This window comes from Schistocerca nitens, chromosome 9 (assembly GCF_023898315.1).
Source record: "Schistocerca nitens isolate TAMUIC-IGC-003100 chromosome 9, iqSchNite1.1, whole genome shotgun sequence".
Lineage (NCBI taxonomy): Eukaryota > Metazoa > Arthropoda > Insecta > Orthoptera > Acrididae > Schistocerca > Schistocerca nitens.
Genome location: NC_064622.1, coordinates 329578991 through 329598317, shown reverse-complemented (window position 1 = coordinate 329598317; position 19327 = coordinate 329578991). Strand labels below are relative to the sequence as shown.

At 39.7% G+C, this 19327-nt stretch overlaps 1 long non-coding RNA gene across 2 annotated transcripts in view; it reads left to right on the top strand.

Annotated features, from left to right (window-relative positions):
* LOC126203923 (uncharacterized) overlaps window positions 1-18156 on the top strand; it is an 84096-nt gene extending 65940 nt beyond the window's left edge. Inside the window, exons 1-2 of one of the 2 annotated variants that reach the window (XR_007540415.1) lie at window positions 11809-12062; window positions 17860-18156. This is a non-coding gene — a long non-coding RNA (uncharacterized LOC126203923). Of the gene's footprint in view, window positions 1-11808; window positions 12063-17859 lie in introns of those variants that run through there. The other variant, XR_007540416.1, reaches the window with a different exon arrangement.
* The last annotated feature ends 1171 nt before the right edge of the window (window positions 18157-19327 follow it).

The window sequence follows — 19327 nt, the reverse complement described above, 5'->3', positions numbered from 1 at the left end:
TAAGAGATTGCTATGGTAATGTTTCACTAGTCAGCTTATATATAACATTTTTAATGTGAAATGTCATATATTCCAATTTTTGATACTATACACTGAATTAGAACTAACTGTAACAGACGAAACTCGTAATTTGACTAACTTCGTCTCTATGACAGTTGTTTCAGAAATTACTTAACAAATTTTATTCTTATTAAATGAATAAGATTGAGAGCTATCAGTTTTATCCATGTCCTGTGAATGAGAAGACTAAAAACAACCCAAATCCTCCCTATAAGGAAACAAAGAAGAATATTCATATTGGGATTATTGGTTCCTACTCGGGCACAATTGTATTTTAACTTCAGTATTATTGGATCTGATGCTGAGGATTATCTGACGTATGATGGAAAAGCAAATAAAAATGTCATTGACAAGTATGTGACAAAGCTGTTCATTATTATCATCATTAAAAATAGAAACAATATTTTGTATGGGACTGAATGCCATTTAATTTCTTCATGTGTCCTTATGTGATTGCCTTCTCTATAGCCAATGAGTTAACCATGGAAGGTCACATCCTCAATAATGAGAAGATAAAAAGTAATAAAAATCAAATTCTCTTTCCACTAGATTTTCTTGGTGGGTTCCTTAAGGACTACAAGGAAGTTATGTGGGAATGTGATTTAACTGCAGTTTTAACCTAGATTTCTAGTGCAAACGATGACATTCTTCTATGGTCTGTCCACAATCATGCTGCAGTTGAAAAACAAGATACACTTTCTAAGGAAGGTGAAGTTGTTGTGGAATGAATGTAAATTCATATTCCTGTGTTAGACATGAACCACAGTTTTCACATGAGCTGGAGCACAAAAGACTAAAAAATCCAAAACTTCCCATACCTTTCGTTGAATCACAAGCCATTGAGACTGCTGTCCTTCAATGGAAACCGAAATTTTGAGTTAGATATCACCAATTACTCTAATTCTGCAGAATTTGATATGCCTTACTTTGTTTTTGTTGTTTCCCAAATGAATCGAAACAGTAGTCAGTTGACTGATTCTTCGTTATTCAATCATCTTAAATTATAAATATTTAGATAAAGAATGGTAGATATCAAGTTTTTCACCAAGGAATGTGGAATCTAGATACACCAACTAACTTTTTGGAGGCTTACATTGCTTTACGGGATTTTAGTTAGGTCACACAATTAAACGGTGACATCATTTTAAATCCATTCAATTTTATAGAAAATTATTCAATTTTTGCTACAAATATGTCTAGGAGAATGAATGTGTTAGCTACACAGAAAACTACTATGACACAGTATGCTACTTTTAATGATAATTTTCTTGAGATACCGTTTGCTCACATAATTATGTATGTTAATAAGAATTTAACTTACAATGTACAATTTAGAATATTAACTGAGAATTTTTAAACATATCTAATGATAATCAATATTTTTGACGCAAGATATTTCATAATTCCTATCTATTACACTGCTTGCAGCTAAATGAAGTTTTTGTCACTAACTGCTGTGGCTAAAAGGTCGCCATGTGCGGCCAGAGGGTCACGCTAAACTATCAAATCCGTTTCCTGAATGGCTTTAGCAGCTGGAGCTGATTCAAAAAACCACAAACATATTTCACCATATGTAGAAATTTTTGTTTTCGAATCAACTATGTTACTCAATTAGCAAATGTATATACAATTTGGAACGCTATTTCCTTGTCCTGTGGGACAAGCCTGAATGCTGTAACAGTTAGACTGGCCAGCCAGTTCTATCCACTCACTGCATCAAGGACATCAGCCAACAGCAGCTCTCCTGTCTACACCAAGATGTAGATGCCAAGATGTGTCCAACAAGAAAATGGTTGGATGGGGATAGTAACCATAGCCACAGACCAAAAAAGTGACGAAAAAACTAAGTGGGGAAAGATGAAATAGAGAGAGTACCAACAAAAGTCCAACTGGGTTTCTCCTGGCAAGAAGGATTTTCACATTTTCAGAATCAAGATACTTATTTAATCTTATTTAAAAATTTTCTCTACATGGTGGTTGAAGAGATTTTTTAAACATAAATTGTTAGGTAGTCTTAAGCTTCTATATTTTGGTTTTAAATGACTATCCAACCCTAAATATGAATATTGAAGTTTGAAACAATGTAACAATTTTTATTGTTAAGAAATCTAAATAATTTTTGTATATATAAATATTAAAACTGTGAGCAATAATACTGATGTACTATTAAGAAAGCTTAATGGTTTCAATAATAATTCTACAGAGAGTGTTACTAAATCAATAGAATTTTAAAAAATAAATCTTTCAGAATCTCAATTTTTATCAATTAAATTTGATCAAACAATTATGTTAATCCTAAATGATAAATACAAATTTATTCTTCTTCATCATTATTATGAAAGTATTGAAGATGAATAAGATAAACTAAAAAAACCTGTTGGTTTAAAATTAATATACAGAGATAAAAAAAATTGATAATTATTCTAAGTATTATCGATTTTGGAAAATAGATTGGAATTTTTTAGTTCCTTAATTTTTTATTTCTTTATTTATAATTTTTTAGTTTTAAATTTTTACCATTTGGTTACTCTTAATTTCAGTCACATTGTTATTACTGCATTAGGACTGGGAAGCTTTCTTGGTTTGAAAAATTCCAGTTTATATGTTACAAAAACAGGCTGGATGTTAATTGAGATGATGATCCCATTAGCTTTTGTAATGTGCTTTAGAGTCTCCAGCACTGTACTCTTTTGGCAGAGATGCCACAGATAACCATCTATCCTGCTTTATAGAGCAGACAAGCATCTGAACCCCACATTGTGGACATACACCCATTTAGCACCTATTGATAGTTTTACTGTAACTCTACATCCTTCTGTAGATACTCACAACAGTAATGAACATTCGACCAGTTTCACCATTTTTGAGCTAGTCATTACATGCTCTGCATAATAATAATCTGTCCTTTGTCAAAGTCACTTACCTCAATTCATTTTTCTATTTGCAGGCAATGTCTCCGCTTGGGCGATCTCCTGTCTGTATCTGCTCTGCTTACTTACTTTTGTTACCACGTCATATGCCATCAATGCCACAATACAGCATCCAGTGTCATGGTGGGAAGTCGTCATAAAGTTTTGGTTTATATTCAAGTTTGAAACAATTTTTATTGTTAAAAAATCTAAATAATTTTTGTATTTATAAATAATAAAACTGTGAGCAATAATACTGATGTACTACTTAGCAAGCTTTATATGTATACATACGATGATGATGAAGTTCCATACTCTGAGGAGAATAGGGGACGATGTGGGAAACCTGCATCACTGTGCTAGGCAAGGTCGCAGTGGAGGTGGTTTACCATATATATATATATATATATATATATATATATATATATATATATATATGGACAAATCATCTAAAACTTGAACTCCAGTTATTACGTAAATGGAAAGTGTTATTGATGTGCAGTTTTCACTGAATAGATTGGCAGGCAGGAGCTCATATTGTTAGCCAATTAATGGATTGTACAACACTTATAAAATGTATATCTTGTACAAATATACATTTTTAAAAGGCACAATGACTATTGACATCAGGAAACTAAAAGTAGGGTAAATTAGATTGTCAGTGGTGTTTGATGCAGGAATCTAGTGTGAATCATTTACGAGATATGCTATTTTGAGAAGTTTCCACAACGATTCTAGTACAGTACGCCTGGTAGCACACATTTAAGAACAACACAAGTACATACATTAGTTATGTGGATAAAATATTTTCATGAGACAATCGACAACCAGTCGACCACCAGTAGCGGCAATACACGCCTGTACTACGGTATTCAACAACTACTGCACACATGCTAGCATTTCAACACAGATGTCAGAGCAGTCTGCAGTAATTCCTTGTTGCATATCGTCGGGTGTAGTTGACATGTCTTTGTAGGCAGTGCCTTTCAGTTAAAGAAAAAAAAAAGGTCTTCAGGTGTCAAACATGGGGAACAGGTCGGCCAAGGGGTACAGGTCCCCTGCATACAATACAGCTATTTGGAAACAATTTCTGAGGAGAAGGTAGAGGAAATTAGGGTTTAACGTTGGTACCGAGGTCATTAAAGACACAGGTCGAGGTCTAATTAGAGGAGGATGCAAAAGGAACGTGGCTGTGGGCTTGAAAGAACTATTCCAGGATCTGCCTTAAGCAGTTTAGGGGAGCCATGGGAAACGTAAATCAGAATGGTCGAATGCTGGTTTGACCTGTCAACCTCCCGAATGCGAGTCCAGTCTGCTTACCACTGTGCTATCCTGGTGGTGACACAGTTTGTGTAGACGTGCTGTAGTACTTCTTGCGGTATGGGCTGGAGAGCCATCATGTTGGTATCAATTGTTCCTCTTAGCTTGCAGAGAAACGTCTTCTAGCATCTGTGGGAGATAGTGTGTTAGGTGGTTGCGGTACCCGTATATGTTCAGTATTCCATCCATAAAAAATGGGCCAATGAGTTGATGGTTGACTACCCCACACAATACATCTACACTCCATTGTTACTGGAAGTACAATTTTAATTCTACGTCCCCATTTCGTTGGATAATATATTGGTTCATTTTCTCTATTGCTTTGCTTTACAGAACTGATGATGGAAACTTCATATGCTTGATACTGAAACGAGTAGTAAAGTCATATGTAATGAAACATTTGAGTTTCTTCTTGAAACTGGCCCTTTGCTCATATTTTGTTGTTAGAAGTACATGAAGAAACTGAAATAGGGATTTCGTCACAGATCTATTGTAACAAACTGAAAATATGAGACCTTAATACAGCAACACAACAAACTGAGCTCCGTGGATCAGCTACAACCAGTGATGATGTTAAGCATAAAAAACAAAGAATAACAAGCAGAGAGACAGTTACTTCATTCCATCAGAATCTGAGAAACTAAGAACTTCCCAATGGCTCCAGGCACTTAGGTCTAAGTTTCCAATCATTTCCATAATTCGCTTAAGACGAATATGTAGTGTAGGGTTTGGGTTTCAGCTGGTATATAAGTAGGCATGGGACTCAATTTAACAATAATTGATTTAGCATCCAAAAATATCAGTTAATAAAACCAGAAACACTAACAGTAAAACGATATAGTTCTCTGGGGCTGAAAGGACTTAATTATGGCAAGGATAATCAAACACAAAATATCAGTTCACAGAAACACAAAAAATCCAAAAATGGAATAATATCAATCTGGCACTACAACAACGAACCTGGTACTAAAATTACGGTTTACAACATCACACACTCTGCCCTCATTACATACGGCAATGGAAAAACTTTACAGGCCAGGCGACACTAAATCTATGTCTGATCAAAAATGTAACTTTTAAGTATGTCTTGTGCTACCTTTATTATCAACACCCAACAGTTAAGACGCTACCCACGCTTAAGTCTATCTTACACATATATGATAATTCGTTCACATAAAGCAATACAAAATTGAATCTTTATACAGATGAGTGAACCACTAGTTCAGTCACAAAAATTCAATACACAATCAATTTCTAAAACCACTAAATAAATAAATGATTCACAATCGTAGGAAAAAATTACATTTTATTCAGTTTGCTTAATCTATCCTCTGGCGTTACTGATACAATCAGGACTACTCTTTAACAGAAACCACACTGTTCACAACATAAAAGCCACTAATACAAACAACCTATTACGCAGCACTGCCAGACTTCCATTCAGATAGTTATTAACAAGTGGCTACACTTAGTGCACATTCTAGCATAACACTATGTGCCACACCAGTCACAAGGGCTACATGACGCCACCATTAATTGTAAGAAGCACTCGGGTTCTGACTCTTATTATCTGCTGAAGCCTTTCCCTCGCCTCGACTGCATTGCTGTACGTCAGACTGGGAAAGACAGCATCTACTCCACCAGCTTGTTGTCCACACAGCAACCCTACCCATGCTGACCATGATCACATCTGGTACAGTCCCACACGCCAGCTAATTGAGGTCCCTGACATGACTCCATCCAGAATCGTCTTTTACTGGGTCACTCCAGGAATTGACTATGCCACTATTCATCCATTTCCAAACACGGCCTGGGCTGCCAGTCTCAGCACTACCAAACCCCTGTGCGTTCAGTGATCACAGTCGCCAAAGCCCTGCAGGCAAAAACAAAGGGAGATGTTGTTAATCGCGATCTCTGTAGCCGTCTCAGTCCAATATCTCTTTGCGCAACAGGACGACTCTGTTGGTTGTGCTGACACACTCGTCCATCAGTTGGGGTATTCAAAGATATGTGCCTGGGTTTTTTAAGCCTAACAGAACACCATAATGAGCAATGAAGGACGATGTGTGCAGAATTGCTTGTGCATTACGAAGTTAACCGTGACAATTTTTATCGGACATCGTCGCAGGCGATGAAAGATGTGTTCATCACTTCGAGCCGCAAACAAAATGACAATCCCTGGAATGGCGCCGCACCACCTCAGCCGGTAAAGTCATGGCTATGGTCTTGTGGGATTCTGAGGGGGTTATCCTGTTTGTTGTCCTCCGTCATGGTGCAACGATCAACTGTGAAGCATATTGTGCTGCACTCAGGAAATTCAAGAAACAAATTCAGCGTGTTCGTCGCCACATAAGTGCAAACGACCTTCTCCATCTCCATGACAACGCAAGGCCTCACTCAAGTCCACGCTGCCGAGAGGAGCTCACAAAATTTCAAGTTCATCCTCATCTACCCTACAGCTCGGAACTCGCCTCTCGTACTTTCTGTCTGCCATCTGTTTGGTTCAATGAAGTAGGCGCTATATGGAAAGCAGCATTTGGATAATGAAGATGTTATTGATGCAGCAAGGCGTTGGCTTCGACGACGACCAGGAGAGTTGTAACGTGCAGGCATGCCCAGTAAGTTGTCGTAAGGCGGTCGCATTGAACGGAGACTATGTTGAAAATTAAGTTCAAAATGGTTCAAATGGCTCTAAGCACTATGGGACTCAACATCTGGGGTCATCAGTCCCCTTGACTTAGAACTACTTAAACCTAAGTAACCTGAGGACATCATACATAGCCATGCCCAAAGCAGGATTCTATCCTGCGACCGTAGCAGCAGCGCGGCTCCGGACTGGAGCACCTAGAACCGCTCGGCCACATCGGCCGGCGAAAAATAAGTGTTTGCAGCAAAAAGGATGGGGTATAATATAGAGTATTGGAATGCGAAATGAAATCAGCATACTTTCAAAAAAAAAATGTGTTGCATCAATTATCGAATGGCCCTCGTAGATGGGTCTTGGGAACTTTGTACTACACGTCCAAGAGTTCTTGAATTTTCCTGATCAAATCTTCGACGTTAACAGATGTGTACCAAAGGCATAGTTTCTATTCGTAAAATGTACAGTGGCGTAGCTGCAGAATGCGTCAGTAGGGGACAGTGGTGTGAAAATACGAAGAGAATCATCCGCTCCTAGTTGTTGCATCGAATTAGTTCGCGTTTGCAGACAGGCAACCCACTGATCAAATTTCCAAGGTAGGCTACCGTGAAGAATCACGTTTGTAAACTGGACAAACAAGAACTTTCTGACATTCTGTAGCTGTTTTCTCCAGGTTTCATCTTTTATGTGTCAGTTGATGTTGATTTTCTATATGATAGGGAGATTAGGGTTTAACATCTTGTTGATGATGTGCTCGGTAGACATGTAGGGTAGCCTCAGAATGGGCACGTGTCACGAAGGCCGAGAAGAAAGTGACCTGTACTCAGCTGTCAACACGGGGCACGAAGGGCTGTTGAGATAGCCACGGCTCGTGGTCCAAGTTGTGCTTGGAGAGTCGTCCTGTTGAGTAACGAGATGTTGGACTGAGACCCGTCGGTCACCACGAATGAGAGTATTCGCACGTTCCAACATTGAAGGAGTCACATCTGTGTGTGGCCGGCACGTGGAGATCGGAAGGTTTGCGTGATCTTGATGCGATGGTGACAGACGCCTGAACCCACGATTCACCGTGGTTTTATTCACTGCCAGGTCTCCGTCAACATTCTGCAAGCGCCAATGAATATCTGCGATGCGCCCGTTTTCCGTCAAAAGAAATTCAGTGACAGCTCTCTGCTTGGAACGCACCTCCGTTATAGACGCCATTTTGAAAGCTACGTATGACGCCACCACGTATCGGAACTATAGGAGCAGAAGCGGGAATATTCATGTCCAAAAGACGGTGCTTGGCTTACAGCGTGAATGAAGAAAACGAAATTAAATAATTAATTATATACCTAAAAACGAAAGTATGTGCAATCATATACGCCTAGGTTAATTTTGGACCACAGTGCTTTTTCAGTTACTCTTCCATTATTTTAATAAGAACTTAGGTTGCATACTTCTCACTATTTTACTGTTCTTTTAATTTTATTTTGTTGTAGTTGAAATAAAGGGAAAACTATCAGGAGAAGAAATTAAAAAATCGAGGTTTGGCGACGACATTGTCATTCTGGCAGAAACAGCAAAGGATCCTGAAGTGTAATACCTGAAGAGAGGTTATAAGATGAACAGCAACGAAAGTAGCGCAACAGTAATGAAATGTAGTCGAAATATGTCAGGTGATGCTGAAGGAATTAGAGTAGCAAATGGGACACTAAAAGTAGTACATGACTTTTGCTATTTGGGCAGAAAATTGACTGATGATAGACGATGTAGAAAGAATATACAATGCAGACTGTCTGTAGCATGAAATACATCTTGGAAAAGAAATACTTATTAAGATCTAATGTAAACTTAAGTGTTAAGAAGTATTTTCTGAAGGTACTGTATGAAGTGTAGACTTGTGTGGAAGTGAAATGCGGATGATAAACAGTTCGAACAACAGGAGAATAGATGGTTTTGAAATGTGGTTTCAGAGAAGAATGCTGAAGATTATAAGGATATGTCACCTTATTAATGATGAAGTACTGTACCGAATTGGAGAAAAAAATTATTTATGGCACAACTTGAGTAAAAGAAGGGATTGGTCGATAAGGTACATTCTAAGACATGAAGGCAGTTTCGCAGTTGAGGGATGTGTGGAGTTGGGGGGGGGGGTAAATATTGGAGAGTAAGATGAAGAGTTAAATACAGTAAGCAGGTTCAAATGGATGTAGGTTACATTAGTTATTTGGAGATGAAGAGGCTTGAACAGCGTATAATAGAGTGGAGAGCTACATCAAATCAGGCTTCAGAATGAAGTCGACAAAAACAATAACAGTTGTAAAACATCAATGAATATTCATATCATCTTTCAAAGAAAATTTATATGTCTTTAAACAATCGCTTATTTTAAAGTTACATTATTCAGTAATACATAGTGTGGCAGCTATCTTGTCTATGTACAATTATTTAATGATGCCAATATGATTCATATGCAAGCACTTTTAAGTTGTGGCATGTGCATGTGCTAGAGAAAAACTTATCACAGGATAATTTTTGTATTGAGCAGTGGGAACAATTTGTATGTTTGGGCACTGTAACTTCATTAGTTGTAGAGGCTGTACAAATTTGAATTGTAGATTATTAAATTTGTTGTGTACATTCATCAATTGGAATTTTTCTTTTATATTTGTTGTAACAGATCTGAAGATGGCTAACGCCAGAACTGGTGATCAGAATGAAGTGCATATGCGATCAAAGACTATAAATAATTGTAGTAATACGTTCTTTGCTAGTAGAACCTAAATTATAAAGCAGGAGGACCGAAAGTAGTTTTAGTGCGATGTAGACTTAGTATCTAGTTCATATTTTAGGGATATGCAGCTAAGTAATACCGTAGTCTAGAAAAGGCACAAATTGTTCCTTTGAATACTTATTATTAAAGAAAAATATGAAGGAAAACCATATACATATTATGTATAGGTCTACATGAAGTGTACACTAACGTTTAGCGCTTAGATAACATGTCATACGCAAATGAGTAACTAAACAAAACTGTCTAGGCAAATGAGTAACTAAACAAAACCGTCTAGGAAACTTTCAAAGATCTGTTTGCATGTCGAAAGTATCATTCATTTCTTCGTCTTGGTATAAGAGATATATGACAAACCCCTCGTGGCTTGAGAAAGAATGTATTACATTACGGAATGCTAACATTCATTTATTCATTTGTAATGCATATTCGACTATGGTTCGATCTTTGTGTCCTCTTGGAGCAAGGCGCTATGAAAGCTCAAATTAAGTGCAACAATGGCATTTCCGAGCCTCAAAGTCCGTATTATTAATGAAAACTCGTTTTAAATTGGTTAAAACCAATACAACACCAGCTAAAGTTGGACGATCAGGGTGTAGTGTATCCACTGTCGGAGACGGCGTTCCTGGGAAGTCGCACTATGACGGACACAGCGCTTGTCTACATCCAGTACAGGCTTCTCCTATAAGAGAACAAAGAGAATTTTGATACTTCCCTTTTGTTCGCTCCACAGTACTTATGTTACAATATTCCACATTCTCTTGGATTTAAGAAGGCAACTCTTCTACATCTACGTCTTCATCTACATCTACATGGATACTCTGCAAATCACACTTAAGTGCGTTGCAGAGGGTTCATCAAATCACCTTAACAATAATGCTCTATTTTTCTCATCGCTAGAACTCAACCACTAGAGGGAACACCAGAGTCTAACCGCATCACCAGGTGGAGGAGCAAACTACCACCACACCTGATATCCCTGTAAAGGAAGACCTATCTCCAGGAAACGACTTAGCCTATCCTGTTTGGAGATCGCTCAATCGTCTTAAGGCGAGCGTTCCTCTAAGCAAGACCAACATTCGAAAATGGGGCATTCTTCCAACTGATGGATATACATCCTGCGAGTACGGAACAACACAAGGCCGGGGCCACCTGCTAATTTGTTTTCAACTTGAACAACCCTGCACAACACAGGACCTGATCGAGGGAACCAACAAGGCCATCGGAGTTGCTACGTTCTGTAAATGCTGACCGGACACGGAAATGAATGAAATGAATGATCCTCGAACAAAATACTGTATTTTCGGATTCGGAGGAGGCAGTTGATTGAAATTTCGTGAGAAGAGAAATGCCTATCTTTTAATGATGTCCACCCAAATCCTGTATCACGACCGTGACGCTCTCTCCCCTATTTATCGATAATATGTGCTGCATTTCTTTGAACTTTCTAGATGTACACCGTTAATGCTATCCGTTGAGGATCCCACACCGCGCAACAATACTCCAAAAGAGGACGGACAAACAATGTGTAGGCAGTCTCTTTGGTAGATCTGTTGCATCTTATAAGTTTCTGAAAACAATACGCAGTCTTCTGTTCGCCTTTCCCACAACAATTTGCTTGCGTTCTTTCCAGTTTAAGTTGTTCCACATATTCTAGCGGTTTTTCTGTATATATCTTGAAGTTTCGCTCGTTAGCTAATGAATTACGATTAAATGTACTTATTCCAATAGTTTTCAACCTTTTAAGTGGCTTTTCTTGAGACCACCATATTTCGATACAATGTAACTGTTATTTTAAGCAAATAGAAGTGGAATGGAAAGTTATGGACAATTTTTTCATGTGCCAACTAAAATATAAACGTTCTTGGATCCACATTTTCTGCGAAATTTTAACTTATTGGTACAGCCTACATCATTATCATAATAAATGTGAGACTCAATAAGTCCCAGGAACATCGCCTGTATATGACTACCACAAGAGAGAGATTTGTGATCAGGACTTTAATTCACCACCTCTTCCCCACTCGTCGGCGAAATACTCAGTGACAATATCACCTACCACCAGAATTTGAATCGGCAGCGCCTCTGCACAGACGCGCGTTAGCGACCTCTGCTAAGATGCCACTTCGTCCTCCTGCGCAATACACATTTCCGGCACCTTAACAAAATGTGTTGTTTGACGATGCAGACAGCTGCAACAGCAGGCCTCACGCGATATTTGCTTCTCTCTTCCACTTCGCAGAGCACGCAGCCGTCGCTAGTGCATCGTGTATATAAGGGACGAGGAGACGCCAGAGCTGCATCAGTCGTCATGGCAGCCTCCACCAAGTCTCTCCTGCTCCTCTGTCTGGCTCTCGTGGTAAGTGCGACTGCGTTTCCATCTTCTCTTCACATAGGCAGTAGCATATGACTCGGTACTGCGTCAAGGCTTTTCAACGAAATTTATTTATTTATTTAGCGTATGGCTCATAACATCACAGTAAAAATTAGAGAAACAACACGATTTAAGAAAAATCACATATGTATAAACAGAGCAATAAATAACAGTTTGTACATAAGAACACCGCCAATTGTAAATTTACACTCACAGAAGAGCAATCACAAGCAGACGTCCAGCTTAGATAATAAATAGTCGATTGCCTCTTGGGTCGCCATTAGGAAATCCCGTGGGTCACCCTCGTATGCCCTTAGTGGGCATTCCTGAACGATGTGTTTGACCGTCTGTCTCTCAGCGCCACAGTCGCAAGCGGCCGAAGGAAGTTAACCCCATCTGTGTAAGGAGTCGGCGCATCTCCCACAGTTGGTTCTGATGCGATTAAGAGTTGACCAAACTTTGCGAGGGCAATCAAATCCTTTTGGTTTACCAAAGATGCATGGCATACTGTGGCAGTTTACTGCTGTTCTGCTCTCCCATTCCTCTTTCCATCGGTCATTTATTTTAAAGTTGGTTTGATGCAGAGCCTGTGCGGTCTTTAGTGGAGGATGCCTAGACCGGAGTCGGTTTCCTTGGATGTCGTGAGTATCTTCATGGATTTTTAATTGAGGGTTGGTCATGATTTTTTGAAATTCTCTAACCAGAGCGTGTTCACGGCGCAGGTTAGGAGGGGCTATGTTACTGAGAACGGGCAGCCACACTGTAGGAGTTGGCCTGATAGTGCCTGATATAATACGCATTGTTGCATTAAGTTGGCTATCTACCATGTGTGTGTGTTTGCTGTTGAGCCACACTGGGGCACAGTATTCTGCCACTGGATACACCAAGCCAAGTGCGGATTTTCTTAAGGTAGATGCTGTGGAGCCCCAAGTGGTGCCACAGAGCTTCTGCAATATGTTGTTGCGTGTTTTAAGTTTCGCTGCAGTTTTCGTCAGGAGTTCTTTGAATGTTAGTGTCCTATCTAGGGTAACCCCAAGGTACTTTGGGTGTTTGTTGTGATTTAGTAATTTCCCGTCTAGATAGACTTGTAGTTCTCTGTTGGCCATTTTGTTGTTCAAATGGAAGGCAGATACTTCCGTCTTTGTAGCACTAGGTTGTAGCCTCCATTTTCTAAAGTACTCACTGAGAATCCCTAGGTCACTCGTAAGAATATCTTCGGCAGTTTCTATATTTCTGTGGGCTGTTGCTACAGCCCAGTCGTCAGCATAACCAAATTTGCGCGATCTGGTTGCAGGCATGTCAGCGATGTAAAGGCTGAAAAGAAGGGGCGCAAGGACAGAGCCTTGTGGGAGTCCATTATTGAGTTTCATCTGTTTACTTCTCTCATTCCCCATTATTACTTGGAAGGTTCTATTTGACAACATATCATCAATGAGGTTGGTTATCTTCTTGCAGGGGACGGCACAAATTAATTTGTACATGAGCCCCTGTTTCCAAACTGTATCATAGGCTGCTGTTAGGTCTATGAATGTTACAGCTACTTTATGTTTCTTCTGGAACCCCGCCTCTATATATGTTGTCAGTGATAGGACTTGATCTGTACAGCAGCGATATGGACGGAATCCTGCTTGTTCGATAGGGATTTTTTTGAGTATAGTCTGGCCTATTCTGTTGAGGAGCAGTCTTTCTAGTAATTTATAGACCATACTGAGAAGGGCAATGGGGCGGTAACTCTCTGGTCTATCGCCTGGTTTACCAGGTTTCAGGACTGCGATGATCTTTGCTCGTTTAAGTGAGGGAGGAATGTTACCCACTTGGAGAATGTCCGTAAAGAACTTAGCCAACCATTGTTTTGTGTAGGCTCCGACATGTATGAGGAACTCAGGGTGGATACCATCGAAACCCGTCATTTGAGGTGTATCAACTGAAATCGGAAATGAGGATTTCTTGATAGTGAAGACGCAGCGCGACGGCTTGGATAGAATTGTCGACAGATGTGAAAGTAACATCAAGCGTTTCGCAGGGAAGTATATTGAGATGGGATCCTTGCTGTTCATATTGTATGTTATAACCTGGTAAGCTATATTAGTAGTAGTCTCATACTTTTCACCTGCGATGAACTCGAACCTAATGAAATACTATCTTAAAAGTGCTTCACAGATATCAAGTCAGATGTTGATATGATTTCCAAGTGGCGCAATGATTGACAACTGGTTTCAAATGCCTAGAAACGTAAAACTGAACCCTTCAGGAAACGCATAAACTTAATTCTTTTTCTTCTTTTGCTGCCTGTCCGTCCCATATGTTGGTGCCCTTCATCGCTATACTACTTGGCGCTTGTTCGAAAAAATTCCTCGCTCATGTATGAAGTCCGTATTCTTCTTCTACTTATTCTTCCTCTTCTACCAACTATCTTCCTTTCAAGAATGTTCTGCTTCCATCCTTCATATAACCCAGTTTTCTGCATTTTACTGTGTTTAAGGCCTCTTTTTATTTCTTCATCTTGCAGATAAAGCCGTTGTTAGTAATTTTATGTCCCTGCCACTCTCAGCATTCTCTCGGTCAAAGCTCCATAGAAAAGGATGCGAAACGTGTAGCAACGGAAAAACCTTACTTTTGTTTAGATTGAAAGGTGATGGCTCTTGAACACATTAGGCATTTTACAAAACTTGGCTCTGGCTTTTTCAATGCGAACTTCAATTTCTTGCGAATTATCCCACTGGTTGCTAATACTAATTCCAAGATGTGCCAATTTTTGTTCACTTCCGTAATAAGTTCACCACTAATATTTAGATAACACCTTGGTATGTAGCTGTCCGCCGCTATTACAGTATCATCAGCGTAGCGAATATTGCTCAGCTGCTCTTCATCAAGACAATCCCTCCTTCCACATTTTCAAGGGCTTCTTTCAAGAAATATTCCGAATAAAGATTAGACATCAGTGGCAATATAACACAGCCGAGTCTCATTTCTCGGCATATCTTTAATATGCCAGATTTCTCTTTTTCTAATCTCACAATTGATTCCAATAGACGTTAATCATGTATCATCTATTCCAATGCCTCTTAGCATCTCAAGCACCTCGTAATCTTGTACTCTATCAAAGGCCTTCTGATAATGAAACAGGTACACACGTCACAATACGTCTGCACCTCTGGAATAAAATCTGAATGCATACCAAAACCTCTTGAGTACCGGCAGTATTTCTGAAGCGAAGCTTTGCTAGGTACAATTTTTCCTTCACAAACTTTGTAGATTCTTTTGTGAATAATTTTTGGAAATTTTTTCTCAAGATGGCTCATCAAACTTATTGTTCTGAAATCATTATACTTTTAGCTTCTCGTTTCTTAACGACACTACAAACCCAGTCTCCTTCTGGTGCCCTCACAACCTCAAAATGATATGTACGAAATAGCTGACGTACATAACAGGTTAAAGCTCTTTCTGGAACAGCTGCATCCACAGAAGACTAAGTAAAGAGACGAACACGAACGATAAGAAATCAGCAAGGAACGTCAAGAGGAAGGCAGCTTATACAACTCTATATCGATCGTTGCCAACAAACAATTGCTTTCAGACTAATAATTATAGAACTTTTTTTCTAGTTTAAATCTGTACCGTCTCCTGTTAGGATATGGGATAACCTTTTCAGACACCTTGACACCAGCATCTCGTCAATGGTCAAATCGGCTGAATACTATACTGGCTTATCTTCATCTGCATTTACATCTACATCTATTCTCGGTAAATGAGAGACAGTTCCGCTTTGGTCAAACAAATATATGACAATTCGTTCAGCGCTTGTTTGCATACTTTCTACGACCATTATAACTCTTATTTTGCATGGATCCCATACACATGAACAATATTCTAATGTAATTCTCTCGAGGGTTTTATAGGCAGTCCCCTTTGTAGAAGCATTCTATTTTTCCTAGTGTGGACATTTTGTGAAATAGTCTATGCGATAATATAGAATTTTATCAAGAACTGACGGAGTATTTGTGCAGCCTTTTTCAAACAGTTTTTGTTGTAATTGTAAGATTTGTTTGATTCCAGCTGAGTTTCATTGAAATTTGCGTTTAGTGCGCAGTTTTACAGTTCTGGACATTTGGACAATAACTGTATCATCTACGAAAATATGGGGTTCCTGTTAACATTGGCAGATCATTGACACACATATTACCAGCAACGGTCCCAACACACTTCCCTGAGGCAATCATAAAGATCCTTCTACATCTCTCCATGACTCTCTATCCGAGATTAAGTACTGCATCTTCCCTACCTAGAGTTTCTCAACTAGGCAAAATTTTCATTTGATAATTCATGCGATCGTACTTTCGTCAATAAGCGTTGGTGTGTTACTGCGGCAAACGTTTTTCCGAAGTCAAAAGATCTCTCAGCTACCCGGTTGCTTATATCGGGTTTAACTACAAAGAAAATTTAAACCGGTTTGTTCTGACGATTTTTATTTCATACCGTTTAAGACTATTTTTAAGTAAGTCTTCTGACTGGTATGATGTGCTCCACCACGATTTCCTCTCCTGTTTTAACCTCTTCATTCCAGAGCACCACTTGCAGCAACGTGGTCACTTGTTTAATGCGTGTATACCAATATTTCCCTAGAATTTATATCCTGTACATATCCTCAAGTACCGTTTAAGTTATTTCTTGATACCTTAATAAGTGTTTAATCACAGTGCTCCTTCTTCTTTAGAAAATTTTGCACATGTTCCTAGCTTTGTCTATCCTATAGTGAACGACCTTATTTCTCGTCTTATCAGTTCAACTAATTTTCAACATCATTTTGCACCACCACACTCAAATCCTTCTGTTGCATTACTTTGTAGTTTCTCCATAGCATATGCGTCACTTCCAAACAGTGCTCTGCTGCAAACGTAGATTCTCAGAAATTTCTTCCTCAAATTATGGCCGATTTTTTATACTAGTAGAATGTTTTGGTTTTGCTAGCACGCTTTCTATATTTTCCTTGCTTTATCCATAATTTACTGCGCGGGATTAGCCGGGCGGTCTAAGACGCTGCAGTCATGGACTGTGCGGCTGGTCCCGGCGGAAGTTCGAGTTTTCCCTCTGGCATGGGTGTGTGTGTTCGACCTTAGGATAATTTAGGTTAAGTAGTGTGTAAGCTTAGGGACTGATGACCTTAGCAGTTGAGTCCCATAAGATTTCACACACATTTGAACATTTTTATCCATCATTTGTTATTTTGCTTCCAAGGTAGCAGGATTACTTCACTTCCTCTGCTTCCTGGTCCCCACTTTTTTTATGTAAACTTTATCGTTATTCTCATTTCTGCTGCTGTTGATTATTTTCGTCTTTCTTCCGTTTACTCACAGTCCATACTCTGTGTTCAGAAGTCTGATCATCCCATTCAGCAGGCACTGTAATTCGTTCTCAATTTTGCTGAGGATATCGATGTCATTAACGAATCTTATCGCTGATATACTTTCACACCCTCCTTTTGTTTCCATCCTTGCTTTTTTCTGTGTATAGATTGAACAGTGTAGATGAAAGACTACATCACTGCGTTACACCATTTATAATCGAAGTACTTCATTCTCCTTCTTCCATCCTCATTTTCCTTTTGATTCCTTCTGGCTTCCTGCTATTGTTCTCAGAATTTTGCGCCATTTTACATTGCAGAATGCTTGTTCTAGGTCGACAGGCCTTGTAAATATATCCTGATTTTTCTTTACACATACTGATTGAGAAATCGGAAGGTAGCACCGTCTATTTCAACAACAACTTGTCGCTCTGTCTGCAGGTTGTGGCCACAATGGCGCAGAATTCTGCTGACGCGCCGCCACCAGCGGCCCCTAGCGGAGATGCCGCCAACAACCAGGAGCCGGTACAGCCGGTGGCGGGCGACGGAGCTGCTGGGGACCAGGCGCTACAAGACCGCTGGGGGGCGTCCATTTCCTTCCACAGCGGCTGAGCAGACGGCTGGCAGGTCCAAGAAACACACAGCTCTGCTTTATCAAGAGCTAAATTTTCTTTTTCCAAAATTGTAGACGAACGTGTATTACAAAAGAAAAAATAAACTTTAGCATCCGAAAAAGTACTACTGGCTTCGTTCAGCTAAGGAATGTTTTACCAATTTAACTGTTATCCCAACAGCAAAATGAATGATAAGTTAAAACATAAAAACAAATTTTGGAATAATGTTTCTTACAGAACTTCCGTCTAGTCTGACTGTACAATCCCTAAGCATTCACTGAAGGACATGAAAAATTTTGCATTGTAATGCACCAATCTGATAGTTGTGTCAATATAAATGTGAAAGTTCGTTTGTTCAAAATCGTGTATCTCCGAAAGTTCTTCATTAATTCCTTTCAAATTCTGACACAACGTTGCATTAGAATACGCGCAAGTTATTATAAACACTATGTGATCAAAAGTATCTGGACACCTGGCTGAAAATTACTTACAAGTTCGTGGCGCTCTCCATTGGTAATGCTGGAATTCAGTATCGTGTTGGCCCACCCTTAGCCTTAATGACAGTTTCCACTCTCGCAGGCGTACGTTAAATCAGGAGCTGGAAATTTTCTTGGGGAATGGCAGTCCATTCTTCACTGAGTGCTGTACTGAGGAGAGGTATTGATGTCGGCCGATGAGGCCTGGCACGAAGTCGGCGTTCCAAAACATCCCAAAGGTGTTTTATTGGATTCAGGTCAGAACTCTGTGCAGGCCAGTCCAATACAGGGGTGTTATTATCATGTAACCACTCCACTACAGGCCGTGCATTATGAACAGGTGCTCGATCGTGTTGAAAGATGCAATCGCCATCTCCGAATTACTCTTCAACAGTGGAAAGCGAGAAGATACTTAAAACATCAATGTAGGCCTGTGCTGTGACAGTGCCACGCAAAGCAACAACGATTGCAAGCCCCTTCCATGAAAAACACGACCACACCATAGCACCACCGCCTCCGAATATTACTGTTGGCACTACACACGCCGGCAGATGACGTTCACCGGGCATTCACCGTACCCACACCCTGCACATTGTGTACCGACTCCACACAACGTTTTCCCACGTTCAATCGTCTAATGTTCACGGTACTTACACAAACAAAGGCGTCGTTTGGCATTTACCAGCGTGAAGTGTGGCTTATGAGCACCCGCTCGACCATGAAATCCAATTATTCTCACCTCCCGCCTAACTGTCATAGTACTTGCAGTGGATCCTGATGCAGTTCGGAATTCCTGTGTGATGGTCTGGATAGATGTCT